Genomic DNA, 21,942 nt, shown 5'->3' on the forward strand with positions numbered 1-21,942 from the left:
ATACAATTAAAAATAGTTCTTAAAGACAGGTGTAAGGGTTAACATGATTGAGAAAAAAAATATTTAATGTGACACCAGGGGGAGATCTGATATAAAGACCAGGAATCCCAGTAAACATGTTAAGAATTGAGGTAGCAGTAGTGGGGAGAATACCCAGTAGAAAAGCTTAAGAAATGGGATCAGAAGTTTTGGGGGTCCCCAGGTATAAGCAATATGCTTTTATTTGTACTGTTTTATCAAAAATAACTTGCTGACATTATTTTAATCTGAAGACTATGCTAATATTTCAGAAAGTTAGAAAAACCGAGAGGAGATACCAGCCACACAGTTCTATTTTACCACAACAATTAGAATCTTTTCATATTCCCTCCCCATCCTTATCTATTTACTTTTCAAGATTGCAGTTGTACACTTGGGACAACATGATACATTTCCATGTTGTGCCAGTCTTCATAATTACAGTTTAAATGGACACATTTTGTTTTTTGCCTTCTTCACTGCTTTTTTTCCCCTTGTTTCCCAAACCCAATCCTATTTCTTCACTGTAAAAAAAGTCTTCCTTATCTCTTTGTTTTGAATAGAGTCATTATGTATTGTCAAGTGAAAAAAAGCGGAGCTCAGGAAAAAATGTCTATGGAATGTTGCTTGGCCCTTAGAAGTAAGACATTCTCTTTGATTAGAGCACGTATTGATTTTTTGAGAGTCCTCTTGTTAGGAAGGGTTATAACTCTACCAGCAGCAAAGCTGTTGTGCTCTTTTTAGCAATTCTTCAGCTTTCTCTTTCCCTTAGGATTTCTTGTCTTCCCCATGTTGCTTCTTAATCTAATGAAAAATTGTCTCCATGTTCGGCCCTAGGAGCCAGATCTATAAAGTCATAGCCTCAACTTTCTAATGCAACATCTAACAGGTACCCATTGTTAAAGGATAAACTGAGGCACATCAAAAATTTTGAGTTTCTTGGAGCAAAAAATCACTTCCAACTGGGCAGCACCCAAACCAGAAGTGGTTAGGAAGGCTCCATCAACAAGAGCTCAGGGGGAGAATTTGATAGAAAAAGGTTGGAATCAAAGTAAGGAAATTATTGAGTGGCTATAACGGAAAGCCTACTTGGCTGTTTGTGATTGGTTGTCCTTAGGGTTTGCTTCTGTAACCTTGAGACATTTACAGGCTTAGATTTGGGTTTGTCTACATATGTCCACCACTGTGTTAGAGCCCCGTCAGTCAATGGCCTCCTGTTTGATTAGTTTAACACGATTGAGAGGACCCAAGGAAGGCTTGACACAAACCCCTTAGACCTGAGACCAGAACTTAAACTTAGTGCTGTACTTCTAAACACTACATAGCTTCCAGACTGCAGCCAGTGGTCCGCCTGAGTTCCTTTAGGCCTCTGAATTAATCCCTACAAAGGTCTCGGGCATGCCAATATTGTGCATTTTTATTTCTGTATCCTATTAATACATATACTTAGGCCAGTATTTCTTGAACGAAAGAGCAGACATGAGCCACGTATTTTAACAAGGTCCGTCCACCATTTAGATGAATTAGCACCAGTACTTGATGACAGGAGGTTGTTTCACTTTTCTGAACCATTTTCCCAACTCAGACACCCACCCCTCCCAGCACCCTCCTCTTTAGAGCAGCCAAAGCCATTGCTCTCTCCTGCCCTCCCCTCTTTTTAGAAATACACATCTCAGCACTGTGAACACCCCCTGGAATGTGGTAGGTGATCAATAAATCTATCAGGGGAATAAATGAAAAGTATTGATTCTCAGAGAGCACTTACTAGATGCTGTACAAGGTGTTTCACACCAGACCTCCTTTAAGTCCTGTAACCTTGCAAGGTGTTACTATCCCCACTCTACAGAGGAAAAAAAAAGGAAGATTCTGGGAATATAGTGACTTTTTTCAAGTTCATCTACCCATTTGTGGTGGGCTGAATAATGGCTCCCCAGAGATGTCTGCATCCTAATTCCCAGAACCTACAAATATGTTACCTTATATGGCAAAAGGGACTTTGCAGATATGTTACATTAAGGATATTGAGATGGGAAGATTATCCTGCATTATTCGGGGAGGGCCGGGGGGAGGGGGAGCAATACAATCGCAAGGGTCTTTTTTTTTTTTTTTTTAATGGAGAAAGAGCACACAAGCATGGGAGGGAGGGCAGAGAGAAAGAGGGAGAGAGAGAATCTTAAGCAGACTCCACGCTCAGCACAGAGCCTGACCCGACACAGGGCTTAGTCTCACAACCCTGAGATCACCACCTGAGCCGAAATCAAGAATCGAACACTTAACCAACTGAGCCACCCAGGTGCCCCCACAAGGGTCCTTTTAAGATGGAGGCAAGAGAGTCAGCTAAAGAGAAGGCAATGTGACCAATGGTGATGTGAACTGGTGATGTGATCTGAGACCACCAAGCAAGGAATGTGGGAGCCTCCAGAAGCCGGACAGGGTATGGAAGTGGATTCTTCCCTAGAGCCTCCAAAGGAACACAGCCTTGATTTTAGCTATAAACCCATTTTGGACTTCTAACTTCTAGAGTAGTCGGTTACAAATGTGTGTTGTTTTATGCCACTAAGTTTGTGGTCATTTGTTATAGCATCAACAGGAGCTAGGACACACCACTATAACTGATCACTGAAAGGGCAGGACTTGCAACAATCTTACAGCAACTTAGTCCTTTCTCACTGCTGCTCTGTGCCCCGCTGTGGGGCTGGTGCTTTCCTGGCCTGAGATAAAATCTCATGCAAGTGGGATAACGTCTCCCATGTAATAAAAGTCTCCAGTCACCTTAGTCTTCCAGCGGTCTCAGATCCATAATTAAAATGTAATTTTTTAAACACAAATAAGCCATAACTTCCAACATAAAGCTTCTCCCTTTCCCCAGCTAGAACCTCCTGTAGGAGCGAAGCCTGCTGTGGCCACTTTGGCTCTCCTGATAATTCTGGCTTCTTCTTCCCTCATCCAGACGTGCTATAAATTCCAAAGACTGCAGAGTTGCCATGGAGAGAGGAAGGAAAGGGAAAGGACAGGAAAGGTCTTATTTGACCAGCACCTTTCTGGTTTAGTCTCCTCTGACCTAGCAAGTGTTTAGAGACAATTTCCTCTTTTATGGATTTCTTGGCAATGTGCTTCCAAGTTGAAGATTTTCCCCCTGCCATTCCTTTGTTGGGGAAGGATATGTACCTTCTGGCTGGTCACTCAGTAGCTCCCCCCTCCGCCCTCTGTCTCTCAGTGCATTCGGCCCTCATTCTTCCAAGGCAACCCCCTGTTACAAAGCCTCAAGCTGGCCAGGCAAGCCTTTCTGCCGGGGCCCCCATCTGGTCCTGGGCAAACACTAGCACATCCTCCGGGACCTCTGGGAGTGCAGTAACACCCCAAAAGTCCAGTTCACTCTGCTGCCCAGGCTGCTTCTGCCAGCCTGCCCTCTCTAGCTGTCTTGCCCACAGAGGAAGTCCTTTGAGTAAGCCCTTCATGCCCATGATGAGAGCATGACGGGGAACCCCCCAACACACACGTACACACACACACATACACCCCTCCCTCTCTGGAGTGAGGGCTGGGACCCACAGCTCACTGGCAGTTCTCTACAGACATGTTCCAATCTCTACGTTCCCTCCCGCTCTCCGATTTTAACTCGGAGATTTGCAAGTGGTGACAGGGTTTCAGCTACCTCCTTCAAAAATAAAATTGACACTTTGCCCTGCTTCCATTTTAAGTCATGTGTATGTCAGTTTTTCACAAGCAGACAGGGGAAAAAACCTAAACCAGATTGCACCGGGAGATAAGCCAAAAATAATAAGCTCACCGAGTCTGGTTCTGGTCCCTTCAATAAATGAAGCCTTGACCTTCTCCAGTCTAAATAGGTTTCCAGACTCTATAATCCCTACCTCTCCCAATGGGGGTGGGAGCTGTCATTTGATTCCTACCTGACTCTATCAAAAACTTTACCCTGGCTTTTGCAGTATTGATATCTGACCGTATGTTATGACTTTGGAGGGCATGATAATCATGTTAAAAAGTTGCTGCTTTTCTACCATGACAGGCTAATGCCGACAAGGTAACCTTGCTGATACTGAGAGGTTTTTTTTCCCCTTAAAATAGCTCTCATGGATTTTATTTTATATTTTTGTCAGTCAGTCCTTCTGAAGTCTGACTCCCTTGGAAAAGTGAACTTCTTTTCTTTCCTAAGTGCTTTTGTCTCTGAATCTTTTCTCAAATCCTACACAGGCTGCTAGTATTTTACTTTGGAATGTGGGAGTGACAGGCACCTATGGTCTTGGAGTCTCAGACAAAACTGAAACCAACATCATTCTCTTGTCTCATCCTGGCCTATGAGTCAGGGGCAAGCCTGGGATCCAAAGCTGGATAATCTGAAGCCAGTCCGTTTTCCACCACACTTGGGTGTCCCAGCTATTATGGAGTTAAGGTGCCCTGGTTTCATTCAAACTTAAATGACCATCAACTTCATATAGACTGCTATATGCAGAAGAGGTTATATATGAAACTAATGGTAACCATATATCAAAAACCACTAATAAACATGTAAAGAATAAAGAGAAAAAAATCCAAATACAGCACTAAAGAAAAGCAGCAGAACTTGAAAGAAAGGCAAGAAGGGATCAGAGAAAATCTCCAGAAACAACCACAAAACAAGCAATAAAATGGCAATAAATACTTATCAATAATTACTGTGAATGTACATGGACTAAACACTCCAATCAAAAGACATAGAGTGTCAGAATGGATAAAAAACAAAAACAAAAACAAAAAAACAAATGAAGCCTAAAGCTAACAGAAAGAAGGAAACCGTAAAGATTAGAGCAGAAATAAATGATACAGAAACTAAAAACAAAAACAAAAATACAACAGATCAATGAAAACAGGAGTTGGTTCTTTGAAAAAGTTAATAAAATTGATAAACCTCTAGCCAGACTTATCAAAAAGAAAAGAGAAAGGACCAAAATAAAGTCACAAAAGAAAAAGAAATAACAACCAACACCACATATATCCAAGCAATTATAAGAGAATATTATGAAAAACTATATGCCAACCAACTAGACAACCTAGAAGAAATGGATAAATTCCTAGAAACATATAAACTACCAAACCAAAACAGGAAGAAATAGAAAATTTAAACAGACTGATAACCAGCAAAGAAATTGAATCAATAATCATAAAGCTCTAGACAAAAGTCCAGAGCCAGATGGCTTCACAGGTGAATCCTACCAAACATTTAAAGAAGAGTTAATACATATTCTTCTCAAGCTATTCCAAAAAACAGAAAAGGAAGGAAAGGTTTCAAATGCATTCTATGAGGCCAGCATTACCCTGATGCCGAAACCAGATAAAGACACCATACACACACACAAAAGAACCATAGGCCAATATCTCTGATGCACATAGATGCAAAAATCCTCCACAAAATACTAGCGAACTGAATCCAACAATACATTTGAAAAATCATTCACCATAATCAAGTGGGATTTATTCCTGGTATGCAAGGGTGGTTAAATACCCACAAATCAATCAGTGTGATACATCACATTAATAAAAGAAAGGATAAGAACCATATGATCCTTTCAATAGATGCAGAAAAAGCATTTGACAAAGTACAACATCCATTCATGATAAAAACCCTCAACAAAGTACGTTGGGAGGGAACATACGTAAACATAATAAAGGTCATATATGAAAAACAGCTAACATCATACTCACGGAGAAAAACTGAGAGCTTCTCCTCTATGCTCAGAAACAAGACAGATATGTCCACTCTCACCACGTTTATTCAACATAGTACTGGACGTCCTAGCCACAGCAATCAGACAACAAAAAGAAATAAAAGACATCCAAATGGGCAAGGAAGAAATAAAATTTCACTATTTCCAGATGACATGATACTCTATATAGAAAACCCGAAAGACTCCACCAAAAAAACTGCTAGAACTGATAAATTCAGCAAAGTCGCAGGATACAGAATCAATGGACAGAACTCTGTTGCAGTTCTATACACCAATAATGAAGCAGCAGAAAGAGAAATTAAGGAATCAATTCCATTTACAATTGCACCAAAAAGAATAAAATACCTAGAAATAAACCTAACTAAAGAGGTGAAAGATTTGTATTCCGAAAACCATAAAACACTTATGAAAGAAATTGAGGAAGACACAAAGAAATGGAAAGACATTCCATGCTCAAGGATTGGATGAACAAATATTGTTAAAATGTCTGTACTACCCAAACCTATCTACACATTTAATGCAATCCTTATCAAAATACCACCAGCATTTTTCACAGAGCTAGAACAAACAATCCTAAAATTTGTATGGAACCACAAAAGACCTCAAATATCCAAAGCAATCTTGAAAAAAGCAAAGTTGGAGGAATCACAATTCTGAACTTCAAGCTATAGTGATTAAAATGGTCTGGTACTGGCACAAAAAATAGACGCATGAATCAATGGAACAGAATAGAAAACACAAAAATGGACTCACAATTATATGGTCAGTTAATCTTCAACAAAGCAGGAAAGAATATTCAATGGGGAAAAGACTGTCTCTTCAACAAATGGATGTTGGGAAAACTGGACAGCAACATGCAAAAGAATGAAACTGGACCATTTCCTTACACCATACATAAAAATAAATTCACAATAAATTAAGGACCCAAATTTGAGACCTGAAATCATAAAAAATCCTAGAAGAGAACACAGGCAGTAACTTCTCTGACATCAGCTGTGGTAACTTCTTTCTAGATATGTCTCCTGAGGCAAAAGAAACAAAAGCAAATATAAACTATTGGGACTACATCAAAATAAAAAGCTTCTGCATGGTGAAGGAAATAATTAACAAAACTAAAAGGTAACCTATGGAATAGGAGAGGATATTTAGCAAATGACATATCCAATAAAAGGTTAGTATCCAAAATACATAAAGAACTTATAAAATTGGGGTGCCTGAATGGCTCAGTTGGTTAAGCATCCAACTGTTGATTTTGACTCAGATTGCGAACTCAGGGTCGTGGGATTGAGCCCCACTTTGGGCTCTGTGCTCAGAGTAGAGTTTGCTTATCCCTCTCCCTCCCCATCAGCCCCTCCTGACAAAATAAATAAAATTTATTTTAAAATAAACCTTTAAAAGAACCTTATAAAACTCAACACCCCAAAAACAAATAATCCAATTAAAAATGGGCAGAGCACATGAATAGATATTTTTCCAAAGAAAACATACAGATGGCCAATAGACCCATGAAAAGATGTTCAACATCACTCCTCATCAGGGAAATACAAATCAAAACTACAATGAAATATCACCTCACACTCGTCAGAATGGCTAAAATCAACACAAGAAACAACAATTGTTGGTGAGGATGTGGAGAAAAAGGAGCACTCATGTGCTGTTGGTGGGAATGCAAACTGGTGCAGCTGCATTTTGAGGAATCTCCATGCTGTGAAAAATGCTGTTTTTCAGAGCATGGAGATTCCTCAAAAAAAAAATGGAACTACCCTACCATCCAGCAATTGCACTACTGGGTATTTACCCAAAGAATACAAAAAATACTAATTTAAAGGGATACCTGCACCCTGATGTTTATCACAGCATTATCTACAATAGCCAAATTATGGAAACAGCCCCAGTGTCATCGACTGATGAATGGATAAAGAAGATGTGGTATATGTGTACAACGGAATATTACTCAGCTATAAAAAAGGACGAAATCTTGCCATTTGCAACGGCATGGATAGAGCTAGAGAGTGTTAGGCTAAGTGAAATAAGTTAGTCAGAGAAAGACAAATACCATATGATTTCACTCTTATGTAGAATTTAAGAAACAAAACAAATGAGCAAAGGGGGTAAAAAAAAAAAGAGAGAAACAAGCAAGAAATAGACTCTTAACTCCAGAGAACAAACTGATGGTTACCAGTTGCGAAGGGGGGCCCGGGGAGGATGAATGAAACAGGTGATGGGGATGAAGGAGTACACTTGTTGTGATGAGGCCTGGGTGTTGTATGGAAGTGTTGAATCATTATATTGTACACTTGAAACTAATATCACACTGCATGTTAAAACTAACTGAAATTTAAATAAAAACAAAACAAAACAAAATAAAGTGCCCTGGCTTCCCTTCTTAGTCTGTGTTGAGACTTTCACCTTTCCTGGCGCAATGGAAGCTGTTGTCACCAATGCCTCCATTTCCTTATTTGATCTCAGGGAAGGAGGTTGTGGAGGCAGCTGTCCCAGTGTCCCTAAAATCCCATCATGTGTGACGCCATGAAAGAAATTGAATTCTGGGAAGAAAAGTAAGTCAGTACTAGCCTAATTTTACAAATGGGTTTTAGCTCAGTGGTGACAATGAGATCATCCAATAATGTCAGTTCCTACCTGGGTTCCAGCCTCTGTAATTCCTTCTCCTTCCATAGCTGGGGCTCCCTTGATTCCCATACACAGGACTCACCTCACCCGCAATTACCTGGTCCAATCCAGATGGAGGCAGGTGATTTTCAATCAGCTTTAGCTTTGTGTTCTGGGCATTGAGACACCCCTACCCCCATGAGAAAGTGCCTTCCCCCTCCCATATGTTTTGTTCTTATCACTGAGCCTTGACCTTGGACTCTATATGTGAACCTCTCTCCTAGTAAATTGCCCAGAACCCTTTTCTCTTCAAGAGACTTTGGCCCAGAACTGGAGGAGAGACTCTGCCTGTCTCATATGTGCGCCCCCACTGGTCTCCAGACTCCACTTACTAGTTGGGATGCGCAGACAGTTTAACATGAGCATCCTTGCTTCTCCTGCGTTGCCGATATTTACCTGGACTGTGCCAGACCAACAGTACACCCGCTCACCAAATGGAGCCTCCCCTGGTGGCTCAGGGGGAGTCCTCCCAGGCTATTCTCTCATGGGTCTGGAATCTGACAAGAAGCCGTTGTCTCAGGCACTTACAGCATGTGTCTCCATGACTCCTCACTAACCAAGCAACTGGCAGACGCATTTCTTTTTAATACGGAGATGAAGGAAAAATTAATGACCCTCCTAATTACCTAGCAAGGTATAACTGATTTCTGTTCTACTTTGCTCCCAACTGGCTTTTTTATTTTTAAGATTTTATTTATTTATTTGAGAGAGAGAGAGAGCACAAGCAGGGGGAGCAGTAGGCAGAGGGAGAAGCAGGCTCCCCCTGAGCAGGAAGCCTGATGTGGGACTCAATCCCAAGACCCTGAGATCATGACCTGAGCCAAAGGCAGATGCTTAACCAACTGAGCCACCCAGGCATCCCTAAGCTGACTATTTTTTTTTTTTAATTGTTTAGTTTCCCACTCACTGTTGCTGCCGTGACTTCAATGAGAGGACAGGACAGGCCACGATGCATAGAGCAATTTGAAGGGATTATCAATAATTTGTTTCTTTTCTCTTCATCCCAGGCTCTCCTCCTACCCATGGCTTCATCGCATGCACACGTTTGCTCTTAGAGCGGTGGGCTGGAGGGAGCAGAACACCTTCAGGATGATGCGCAGTAAGAGGAGACTAGATAGAACCCAACCCCCCTTGGAGGGGAGCCCATTGGAACTTAGACAGTCGGGGCAGACTGCCTAGCTTGTCCATTTCCAGGCCAGATGCTGTCACAGCACGGCCTTCTTAGCATTGCCCATCAGCTCTGCCACATTTCCATTTAGGGCTTTTGCCTGCTCACTCCCAGGTGCCTCCTGCTGAACTACCTGTCTCAGTATTGTCTTCCCACCAGCATTTGGCACCTAGTGCGCCACTGCGGATGCACCTGATGCACCTCACTCCATCTCTGCCCATTTGCTCTATGTCCCCCCTCCTACAGAGCCTGACTGACTGGCGAGTCATGAGCATATTATTAACCGAGCAGAATTAATATCAGCATATGTGCTGGAAGAAGGTGACCGAAGTGGGAGTTTCTCTGTCCTGATGCCTCTCATACTCATTCTTTTTCTTTAAAATGTGTTTTTAAAAAGATTTTATTTATTTATTTGACAGAGAGAGACACAGCAAGAGAGGGAACACAAGCAGGGGGAGTGGGAGAGGGAGAAGCAGGCTTCCTGTGGAGCAGGGAGCCCGATGCGGGGCTCGATCCCAGGACACTGAGATCATGACCTGAGCCGAAGGCAGACGCTTAAGGACTGAGCCACCCAGGCACCCCGAAAATGTGTTTTAAAGATCAACCGTATGCTACGCACTGTGGAGCCCTGACCAGCTCACAGCCTGATGAGATCAGCACACTTGCAAGCAAATTAGTACTATTCAGCGTGACAAATTGCTGTCAAGTTCGTTCACAAAAGTGGATGGTGATCTTAAGGTAGTCTCCTTCCCAGGGGAGGCACTGTATGGTGTCAGATACATTGCTAAGTGCTTTGGCTATTTGATGAGTTTCTCTATTTTTTTTTTATTCTTATGTTAATCCCCATACATTACATCATTAGTTTTAGATGAAGTGTTCCATGATTCATTGTTTGTGCATAACACCCAGTGCTCCATGCAGAATGTGCCCTCCTCAATACCCACCACCAGGCTAACCCATCCCCCCACCCCCCTCCCCTCTAGAACCCTCAGTTTGTTTCTCAGAGTCCATAGTCTTTCATGGTTCCTCTACCCCTCCGATTTCCCCTGCTTCATTCTTCCCCTCCCGCTACCTTCTTCTTCTTTTTTTTTTCTCTTAACATATATTGCATTATTTGTTTCAGAGGTACAGATCTGAGTTTCAACAGTCTTGCACAATCCACAGCGCTTACCAGAGCACATACCCTCCCCAGTGTCTATCACCCGGTCACCCCATCCCTCCCACCCCACCCCCCACTCCAATAACACTCAGTTTGTTTCCTGCGATTAAGAATTCCTCATATCAGTGAGATCATATGATACATGTCTTTCTCTGTTTGACTTATTTCACTCAACATAATACCCTCCAGTTCCATCCACGTCATTGCAAATGGCAAGATCTCATTCCTTTTGATGGCTGCATAATATTCCATTGTGTATATATATAACTATTTGATGAGTTTCTTAAAGTGGATTAGGCCCCACGATTGTTGTGTGTGTATGGGGGTGGGGGCGGGTGCGTGTGTGTGCGCGTGCACGCGCGCGCGTGTCTGAGTACCATCACACACATCTTCTGGGGCTTTTCAAAGCCATCTATCCTTTCTGGGATGCCCAGCATAGGGCCAGCGCCCCAGGATTTAGTCAGAAATCATAAATTCAATTCCAGACTCTGCCGAGTGATCTGCAGAAAACCATTCAAATTCTCTGAATTTCGGTTTCCTCATCCTTGAAACAAAAATCAGATCCTGCCTCCCGAGGCGGTGGCAAGGATGAAAAGAAGTAATACATACGTACGGAAACAGCTTTGTCAGCTCTGACGTGTTGATCGCAGGTGACACGCAGTGACTGCAGCCAAGGTTTGAAAGAAATGCCTCTGGCTCTCAGAGCACTTGGAGGGGCCCCGCTCTGCCCGCAGCGCCTCTCCGCCTGCGCTTCGCGTCCTGCGCTCCCTGGGGTAGAGCCTCCCTGCCGTCCGAGCCGGCTGACTGCTGCTGGGAAACCGGGCCGAGGCGATGAAGAAGAAGGGGCTGCCGGCCAGGAAAAATAGGAAGTTGGTGCGTTTGGATGATGATGTGTTTTTTTTTGGCTGGAAGATAAGAGTGTTTTTGTTAGTTTAAGGGGGGAAGGGAGCGCAGAGCAGTTATCTGAATGGACCTGTTTGTGGATGGCTCCAGACTTTGAGACCTGGCCAGTGCTGGTACTAGGTGAAACTGAAGTGTTTTGAACCCAGAGGAAAATCCCCAGTGTCTCCTGATTATCGGTATAGTGCTGAAGTCTGCAGAGGGAACAAGCACTCAGGCCAGGTTGTACCCACTCGAGGAGGTGGTGGGGATGCTGCAGAGGCCCTGTCACTTCTGTTGGATTTCTACTGAGACCAAACAGGGGGCGGGTAGGGGGAGCCTTGAGAGTGTCAGGGTGGAGGCCCGTTCCTCTCTCTGATCTGCACTGAACTAACTGCAACAGCTGATCAGGGGGACAGCTAAGGTTTTCTCATGTTCCCAAGGCCTCCTGGGTGAATGCTGAGACACAGACTCTGGACCCAGCTTGCTGATGAGCTCTTCAGTTCAGTCTGGGCTCAAAGCCCTTGGTGAGCTAGCCCAGCCTAACCCTCTCTCCACCTCTCCACCTCTCTCCACCACTGTCCTCTCGACCACGTGTTCTTCCCTCTCTGCCATTCCCTGACCTTGCAGGTGTCCTTTACATCTCCACATGTTTGCCTCTGCTTGCCAGACCTTCCCCTCTCCTAAGCCTTTCTTACTGGTGACACCGAGGTGCTATGAAGCTTTCACCGTGCTCCCAGGTGGGGCTGGCACGCCCTCGTGGGTTCCCATGGGGCTTGGTACAAACCTGCATTACAGCTTTTGCTGCAACCACACACGTCGATGTTTGTCTGCCCCCCTGGGGTTGGAGGCAGGGCCTGAGTCACTTTACTTCTACATTAAAACTCTAATCCACCTTGGAAGTATCCTGATAAACAGAAAAATGTATATAATTTAATCTTTTTTCCATATGACTATCCAGTTATCTCCAATAGTGGAATATTAGAAAGCCCCGCTCATCCTCACTGATTTGGTATGTCCCTTTAGCTCATTCCAAAGGAATACTTAATAGAAATCAATGAGCTAATTCTCTCATTCATATGGAAGAGAAAACATGTGGACTAGTTTCTCCCTCCAAAATATTTTTGCAAAAAAGAACAATAAAGGGGGGCTTACCCTACCAAATATCAAGATGAAATAAATTATAGCAAGTAAAACAGTGTGGTATTGACATTGGACTGGATTAGAGATCGAAGAACCTAAAACAAAAACAAAAACAGAGCCTCGCAGATTTGAAAATGAGGTTTATGGTAAAGGAAACATTTTACATCTTTGGGAGGATGAGTAACATTTATTAAATTGTGTCAAGACAACTGGATTGCTATCCTTTTATAAAGACAATGTCTTCCTGACTTGTTTGTTTGTGTGCATATAGAATGATACAGTTGGGAAATGTTGGGCTTTTCCTTTTGGTCCAGGGATTTGCTGGCTTAATACCTCATATTTTGAGACTGCTTTTAGAGGGTCACCCAACTAAGTTAGAAGGATCTTAAGCTTAAAGATAGAAACACGTTAATTCAGAGGATACATGATGACGTCAGCATGAACACAGACGTGTGACTGACTGACTGGGGTGGAGTAGAGACGCAAGCTTGCTGGGTACGTCTGCTAGTGTCACAGTTACACCAGATAAGCTGTTTTTGGTTTTTTTTTTTTTAAGATTCTATTTATTTATCTGACAGAGAGAGACACAGCGAGAGAGTGAACACAAGCAGGGGGAGTGGGAGAGGGAGAAGCAGGCTCCCCGCCGAGCCAGGAGCCGGACGCGGGACTCGATCCTAGGACCCTGGAATCATGACCTGAGCCGAAGGCAGACGCTTAACGACTGAGCCACCCAGGCGCCCCTACACCAGATAAGCTCTTAACCAAGAAAGTGCCCAACGATGAGCAGCTCTGAGTTTGATAAGTGCTGCCGATGCTGGCAACTCGGGGTGCAAACATTCCCTGTCTCCTAGGGAAGAAGCCACTCCTCACCTTCAGGGGCCCCACAGCTGGTCTAGCTGAGAATACCAGCCCCATAGGTACAACTGCCCATGTGCCTTCTGGCTTCCCTAACCCTACTCCCAGCTCTCTGGGTCAAGAGTCAGTGGAAGGCAGCAATAAGATATGCTTGGGTTTTTACTTCAGCTCTTGGTGTGTGTGCTCTTTGTCATCGGATCTAACCCAACGCCAACAATAGGAAGACATATGGCGGTGGAACTGCAAAAGTTGGAAGACACAGGCAAAGCCCTAAAAGCAGTGAATGGGAGGCTAAGGGGGAAAGAGGTGCTAACCGAGGGAGGATTTAGGGGAATGGGAGTTGTTTCGGTTTTGTTTGTTGGCTTTGTTTCTGAAAATGAGAGTGACTGAGAGCTATTTATGCCAAGGGGAAGATACTATTTTTAAAAGGGTTTAAGATCGAGGAGAAAATTCTCTCCAGAGTCTCACCAATGGCAACAGCTTCAATTACCAGTCAAGCTGCTATTCCCCGGCCCCTCCTTCAAGATACGTATTTTTCAACAACTTACCTGACTTCAACTTATCTGCACCATCTTAATTTCTTTTTTTTTTTTTAAAGATTTTATTTATTTATTTGACAGAGACAGAGATAGCAAGAGCAGGAATACAAGCAGGGGGAATGGGCAAGGGAGAAGCAGGCTTCCCGCTGAGCTGGGAGCCTGATGCGGGGCTCGATCCCAGGACCCTGGGATCATGACCTGAGCCGAAGGCAGACGCTTAACGACTGAGCCACCCAGGCGCCCCAGCATCTTAATTTCTTACACAAAGAATCCACTCATGTAGTTAATGAGTAATTGGAAATTAACATAAAACATAAAAGGGAAGAAGTTCTTTCAAAAGATGAGGTCCAGAGCATGGATGATACAAAAGTTAGTCTTGGATAAAGAGGAGGGAATGGAGTGAAGATACAAGAAAATTCATGTACAAATACAACTAAAGGTATTACCTTTTTCTGTGAAATGGTTTGCATATCCTTTTACCTGCTGGGCATCAGGGGAAATGCCTTTTTCTAACCTTTGCTGGTTGGGAGAAGGTGCTATTCAGCCTTCAGTGGAAGGAAGTGTGACCGGATCCCTTGCCTTACCTATTGGTCAGTTGAATTTGGGGACGGTCCTATATAGCCATCTCTGGTAAACTCATCATGGTCAATTCTGTGAAGTCTCTTCTGATCTGAGCCTAGAAAAGCTGCTGGTGGGTTAGACTGGCCTTTACGGACTGGCAGGAGCATAATGCACAGGTGAATCTACTTGGAGTAAAGGACTAGGAACAGAGTGGACCAATCAGACAGGAGATCATCTGCTGAGTGTCAGGGATTGGGGAACAGAGAGAGGGCAAAAGTAATGTGTAATGGAAGCTGCTGATCAACTGCCTCAAAGAACCACCTATGTGCATCAAGGCCCCAAACGAAGTTCTTAACCATCCTCTCCATATATAAAAGGCAGATAAGGAGTGATTTCCTGTTTCATTTTATCTAAAATATCCCAACTTCATTAACTCATTAATACTACTGAAAAATGATTATGTGTCTGAATTTTCCCAGGGAACCATGCATTTCAAAAGCTTGCCCATAAAATCAGTGATTCAGGAACAGTCAAGAGTTGTACTGCCCTGTGTTACTTATGGTTGCAAAATCATTGTCAGTAAAATACAGGCAGTTTCCTAACCCCTTAGTATGCTTACTTTTTTTTTCTTTTGCAGACTTTTAGTCTTTCTGTCTAGAAAGGAGCCAACATGGAACAGCTACCTCAACATTGTGGTTTGGAACTCTGAGAAACTCATTAAGAACTCTGAGAAAGAATCTCAGAGTGTGAATTCTGATTTCACTATTACAGTCATGTGACCTTGCAAGCCATTCAGCTTCTTTGGTTTCAAGTTCCTCACCCTGTATAGTGTGAACAATGATAGCATGGGCCCCATAGCATTGTTTTGAGGATGAAATGAGACAATCCATGTGAAGCACTTTACACAGTACCAGGGTCTAGTAAACCCTAAGCACATCCTGGCCATATACAACAAGGATACTATAAATGTTAAATGATGCTGGGTAGTCTATGAACTACTGGAATATAAATCAGAAGCTTAGAGCTGGAAAGGGATGCTTGAGATCATTTACACCAGGATGGCAAATACCTAGCCTATTTTCCAACATTCTTTCCACTGGCACCCATGGCAGACATCACTAATCAATCCCAGGTTTCTTTCCCACTGAACTCAACATGGTGTTTTATATGATCACTACCAATTGATTGGAGTTGATCCTTGAAATGAAACCCATGTGCCACCCCTAGTTGTACTCAACAGGTGAGGAAGCAGACTTTCCTAATGTGACAGAATTTATTAGTTTCAAAGCTTGGACAAAAATATAGTTTCTTCTTGCACTGTTGATTATACTCATTGCTGCATAACTTCAGCTTTATAAGAATATAAACTCTCCAAAGGATCTAAAAAAATTAATGTTCTTTGAAGGAAAATGGTATTTGGAAGAAAAATTTGTGGGCCGAACAGGAATCAGGGAGTTAAAGTTGTCTGTATTTTACCTTTTTTTAATCCTGATTATTGGTCATGGTTTGGTTAATGTAAGAAATTTAGCTGAGTGCAGAAACCATACAGGATGCATCCTTCCACAAGACTTTATTCATGTACTTATTCAACAAACAAATATCTGGTGCCAGCTTTGTACCAGGCTCTATACTAAGCACTGAGAAGAAAAGATGATCAAAATATGACCTTGACTCTCAATCAGTACACGCAACAGTAGGGGAGACAGACATGGATAAAACTGGATGCATCAGCAGCGTGCACTTCAATAAAGGCATGTGCAGGTTATCACGTGAACAAAGTAGTCAGTTCTACCCAGGGGGGTGGGAATCAGGAAGTCTGCTTGACCTGAATCATCAAGGAAAAAAGCAACCTTGTAACAAGACATCCTGGCAAATGTTAGTAACCTTTCCTGGAAAACCAGAAGTTGCATTTTTGGGTGATGCAGTATTTGTGGACTTGGACTGACTTCATTAAAAATTGCTCTTAATAGCCCATATGGTTTTGTTAAAGGAGGGTTATAGGAACCTTGCTGCCTGCTAGAAGACCGATGACACAGGGGCGCCTGGGTGGCTCAGTTGGTTAAGCGACTGCCTTCGGCTCAGGTCATGGTCCTGGAGTCCCGGGATCGAGTCCCGCATCGGGCTCCCTGCTCGGCAGGGAGTCTGCTTCTCCCTCTGACCCTCCCCCCTCTCATGTGCTCTCTCTCTCTCATTCTCTCTCTCTGAAATAAATAAATAAAATCTTTAAAAAAAGAATGATACATTTCTGAGCGCCTGGGTGGCTCAGTCGGTTGGGCGACTGCCTTCGGCTCGGGTCGTGATCCTGGAGTCCCGGGATCGAGTCCCGCATCGGGCTCCCTGCTCAGCGGGGAGTCTGCTCCTCCCTCTGACCCTCCTCCCTCTCATGCTCTCTGTCTCTCATTCTCTCTCTCGCAAATAAATAAAATCTTAAAAAAATTTTTAAAAAAAAGACCGATGACACAAAGCAATGTTTGTTACAATCACATTTTCCGGAGCAGATTTTTTTGGTACATTTGCCTGAGTGGCAAAAATACTTCCTAGTCTAGCAGACTCTCCTTGTATGTCCGCGGGGCCGATGTCAGGGAGTTCAGCCTGACCTTGGGGCACCAGGTATGGTTCAAACCTGCTTGAAACCACCTGCAAGACCAAGATGCTTTACCCTGTTGGACGTCATGACCTTAAAGTCAAATTTGCTTACCCTCATTCTTTTGTTGTTAAGCATACTCTGGTTATTGTTCTGCTGTTTAGGTAAGGGAGAAAGAGAAAGAGCCTCTATCCTGAAAACGCCCCGTTATAAACAAACCCATGGTGGTGGCTATGGACCAACCATCCAGATGCCCTTGGGCAACTGGTGGCCAAGACACCCGGTGCGAAGTAGGTCGCCCAGCCTGTTAAGGCTAATGTTGGTAGACCAACTTCTAAAAGTGTTTTTCCACTCTGTTTGGCAGGGATGAGGAGAAATGTGTTCGTTTAGAGAGGTCAAGAAAATCAACCTTGCCTAGGGCTCCATGTCTAATGAATGGCTCTACCCCAATGTCAACCGTGGCAAAACGTCATTGACCTAGATTCTATGCTGAATCAATACCATTAAGAGACAGCGACCCAGCTTCCACATGGCCTTTACTTTCTCTTTTTACATTTGGGTTGCCTAGGTTACCGCAGATGTTAAGAGACAAAGGTCCCATTGAATAAAAGACTTGGTGTGAATTGCCCAAATGCTCATTAGGAACCCTTGAAATGAAATTTGAGGCTGAACCTGGGATGCCCTTGCATGGTATCACACATAAATTGGATTCCTTTTCCATTTGGGGGAAATTTGGCTAAAACAAATGTCATTCTTACTCAGTGGTAGCTCTTCATACTGGAGACCACCATGGGGCTGGGGGCAAGTTTGGAAGTTACGATGGATTCAGAGGGATGGCACATTTAGGGATACACATTAGGGGAGGGGGCAAGATTGAACTGAGGTACATGGGCACCCTGGGCAGGACAACAGTGCAGAGCCCCTTCGAAGAGTTGTTGAGCACTCATTTAGAGGAGTGGCCTGCCTGGGGAAGAGCAACGAGGCAGGTCTGTCACCACTAAGAGACTCTCCTCTCTGGTTTGGGCAATTCAGCTCCGGATCCAAACTTGTAGGCCTCACTCGGCAAAGCAAAACTCTGAAGTGAGCTAAAGTATTTATTACCTTTTGTTGCCAGAGCATGCCCGTTGGGGTTTTATATCCTACATCAAGCAGCTTATAACTACAGACAGTTCGGAGTTGCATCCACTATGAGGCAAGGCATTTCTGGTGGGGTTTCAGTACCCTTATAGAGGCCTGCCCTAGGGGAACGACTCACTGGCCCATGCCTGTCATGCTGAGACAGGAACCAGAAATGCCAGGGAGGAAAAGCTGAGAGTCTCCACTAGGGGTCTGCTTGGAGTCTCTGAGGGGTCCTTTGGTTCACCTGAGGATGGGTGGCCAGGGTCAAAAGCTAAATCCTGAGACCAGGAGGGTGGCCAGCATATGGAAGCAGCCACTGGCTGTGGGGCTGGGCCTGTTAAGTGTCCATGAAATAGAAAATCTGAAAATGTGATAAAAATATGATTTGTAAAGAAATATGAGCCTTGACATTCAAAGCTTCTCAATCAGTGACAAGCACTTCCGGGTTAAATTTTGGCCTTTGACTTCATGCCACTTTTCCACTATCCTGACCTTCTTTCCTTTGTTTATTTGACACATATTTATACAGCATCTACTTTGTCGCCAGCACAATTCTAGGCTTGGAACAGTGAGGGGGAGAAACCAACTCTCAGCTCTATTGGACACTATGTTCTAGTGGAGGAACAGACAATAACAAATACAGATAGAAATATATACTATATACATGTTATACATGTTACACTATATATTATACATACTACAATATATATTATATTATATTGTATTGTATTGTATTAACACATTTTTAAGGTGGTATTAAGTCCCTCCTCCCCTGGGAAGGAGGCAGTGAGAGGCTGGAGAGCCGTGTCCCTTGCATGCTGTGCCTCCTTAGGCTTTAGAGCGTGAATCCCCTCCCCTCCATGAAAACGTGGGCTGGGGCATAAGTGTTCCTTTTAACGGGAGCAATGCCGGAAGCAGGAAGCGTGTGCAAGATCGGAGGGTGACACTTGCACTCTAGGTGAGGTGCACAGCAGCATTCCTCCTCCCTCAGGCTGACCTGACAGACCCTGGAGAGCCCATTTCCTGTGCGTGGCTGGGCTACAGAGAATCAAGGGGTGCGGGGCAGCTCCCACTCAGGGCTCCCCGGCCCTCTCTGGCTGCTTCTATACCCGTTCCCTCTGGGGTCAGTGGTAGCGAGGTCCGGGGGCTTTGCTGTGGGTGACATGGCAGGGAGTCATCCTCATGGTGAATGAAATGACAGGCATGCTGGCCTTGTGCTCGGCCCAAGGGACCTCATCTCCCATCAGTCACCTAGCTGGTGATGCCTGGGGGGACTCAGGGAGAGGGAAGTTGTGGGGGAGCGAACAAGTCTAGATGGGGGTGTTGGCACCAAGTGAGGGGCCATGGGGAGTGATCGCTAATGGGTGTGGAGTTACTTTTTGGAGTGAGAAAATGTCCTGGGATTTGAGAGTGGTGACGGTGGCACAACTTTTCGAATATACTAAGAACGACAGAATCATACCCTTTAAAGGGGGGATTTTATGGTATGTGAATTATATCTCAATTAACAAGACAACTCCACATTCAGCAGAAAGAGGGGAAGTTTTCTTCCTTCAGCTGTTACATTCTTCCCATCACACCACAGCCATCTCCTAATTGTATCATTATGTTACCTTATCTTCCATCAAAGGAAAACACCATAAATTCAAACCCATTTGACCAGTTCTGCCCCAGGGTTCCCAGGGACTTTGGGTTCTGTGTTTGCTCCGGGCTAAGTCATTTAATCCCAGTTCAGATGAAAATAAGAGCAGCGCACTAACAGGAAGTCGGGGCCAAAGGCTGCACACAATAGCACAGGCGTGAATTACCATAAGAACCACACATTTCGGGGCGCCTGGGTGGCTCAGTCGGTTGGGCGACTGCCTGGAGTCCTGGGATCGAGTCCCGCGTCAGGCTCCCTGCTCGGTGGGGCGTCTGCTTCTCCCTCTGACCCTCCCCCCGTCATGTACTCTCTCTCTCATTCTCACTCTCTCAAATAAATAATCTTTAAAAAAATAAAAAATAAAAATAAAAAAAATAAAAGCCAAGCCAAATAAGTAATAGGTGGCAGAATCCTTTATCACTATCTAAAGTAAGTAAAATGCCGGGCGCCTGGGTGGCTCAGTTGGTTAAGCGACTGCCTGCCTTCGGCTCAGGTCATGATCCTGGAGTCCCAGGATCGAATCCCGCATCGGGCTCCCTGCTCAGCAGGGAGTCTGCTTCTTCCTCTGACCCTCCTCCCTCTCATGCTCTCTCTCTCAAACAAATAAATAAAATCTTTAAAAAAAAGGAAAAAAAGAACAACACATTTCTAAATCACCCAACTAACGGAGGGCAAGTGGGGTCACAGCATTGCCGAAGGTGAGAGCTTAATTATGTTTCCCAAACTGTGGAATTCTGGAAAGGCCTGAGAGGGGTTGTGATTACAATCAGTAACCCCATATTCCAAACACAGCATGGCAACACCAGCTCGATGGGAGAGAGAAGGGAAGCACCTTGTGAAGAAGGTGAAACTTTCGTTGGGGTGATGGAAGGGTCTTCCGACGGCTCCTTACAACCCTAGCAATACCTAGAATCCAAGGGGCATATGGATCCTGACCATGATCACCCCTGGAATGACTGGGGAAACTTAGCAAAGGGCTCTCCTGGCTATGCGTGCATCTATCGGTAAGACCTAAGGGCAGACACATCCCCTCCATGAACCTCAGTCTCTGCATCTGTCTAGTGGGCATATTAACAGTTCATTCCTGGTGAGGTTGTTGAGAGGATTGAATGAGATACTGCATGCCTACACTGACCACACACTGTAAGATGTCCAAACTATGGTAGCTCTTCTGGGCTCTGAAGTAGCTAGGGGATGGATTATGGCCAGGTTGAACAGATAGAGAAACTGCAGCCAGAAAGAGTGATCGATCGGTGGCTTCTTAGAGTCAGAACTGAGTAAATTCCTATTTTATGGCTAGCCTAATAAACTGTCAATGGTGTCCTAAAGACAATATGCAAAAGAGATGTATGGTGACTAACATAACATAAAAAAAAAAGTAAGAAAAAAAAAGAGGGAGAGATGCACAAAAGCAGAGGACAGAGCCTCCCAGAGAACGTCCCCAGAGAGCCCATGTTGCCAATTGTCTCCTTCCCTGTCCTTTGAAATCATAAGCCCTCTCCTGATTGACTACCCTGCTCACCATGTATTAGCTCCCCTCTGCTTTGGGAAAGAATTCCATCCCGGCTCCCTGTGTGATGTTTGATGCCCTTCAGAGATTGGCGCAGTTCCACTGCCTGGCCTCCCCCCACTTCCTCTTCTTCCCTTGGTTGGCTCTTGGCCTTTCCCATCATATGCCATGAGTACTCCCTACGTGCCTTAGCACAAGCCAGGGCCTCCGCCCAGGGTGCCCTTTCCCTAGCCCGTCGTCTCCCACTCATCCGTGAAGGTCTATTTTAAATGCTGCAGGCCCCCCAGAAGCTTCTTCCCTCACCTGATCCTCGTTAGTTCCTCCATCAACAATGCCCACATCAGGAGGGATTCCTTAAGCCCGAAAACTAGG

The 21,942-nt window shown here is 44.2% G+C and overlaps 1 long non-coding RNA gene across 2 annotated transcripts in view; it reads right to left on the bottom strand.

Moving 5' to 3' along the window:
- The window catches only part of LOC135361569 (uncharacterized), a 48,916-nt gene extending 37,379 nt beyond the window's left edge, over window positions 1-11,537 (bottom strand). The window contains exon 1 of one of the 2 annotated variants that reach the window (XR_010404997.1): window positions 11,352-11,537. This is a non-coding gene — a long non-coding RNA (uncharacterized LOC135361569). Of the gene's footprint in view, window positions 1-11,347 lie in introns of both variants that reach the window. The other variant, XR_010404998.1, reaches the window with a different exon arrangement.
- Window positions 11,538-21,942: the final 10,405 nt, after the last annotated feature.

Source organism: Mirounga angustirostris, unplaced genomic scaffold (assembly GCF_029215605.1).
Source record: "Mirounga angustirostris isolate CCGP_5_RB_7025 unplaced genomic scaffold, mMirAng1.0.hap1 SCAF_9, whole genome shotgun sequence".
Classification (NCBI taxonomy): Eukaryota; Metazoa; Chordata; class Mammalia; order Carnivora; family Phocidae; genus Mirounga; species Mirounga angustirostris.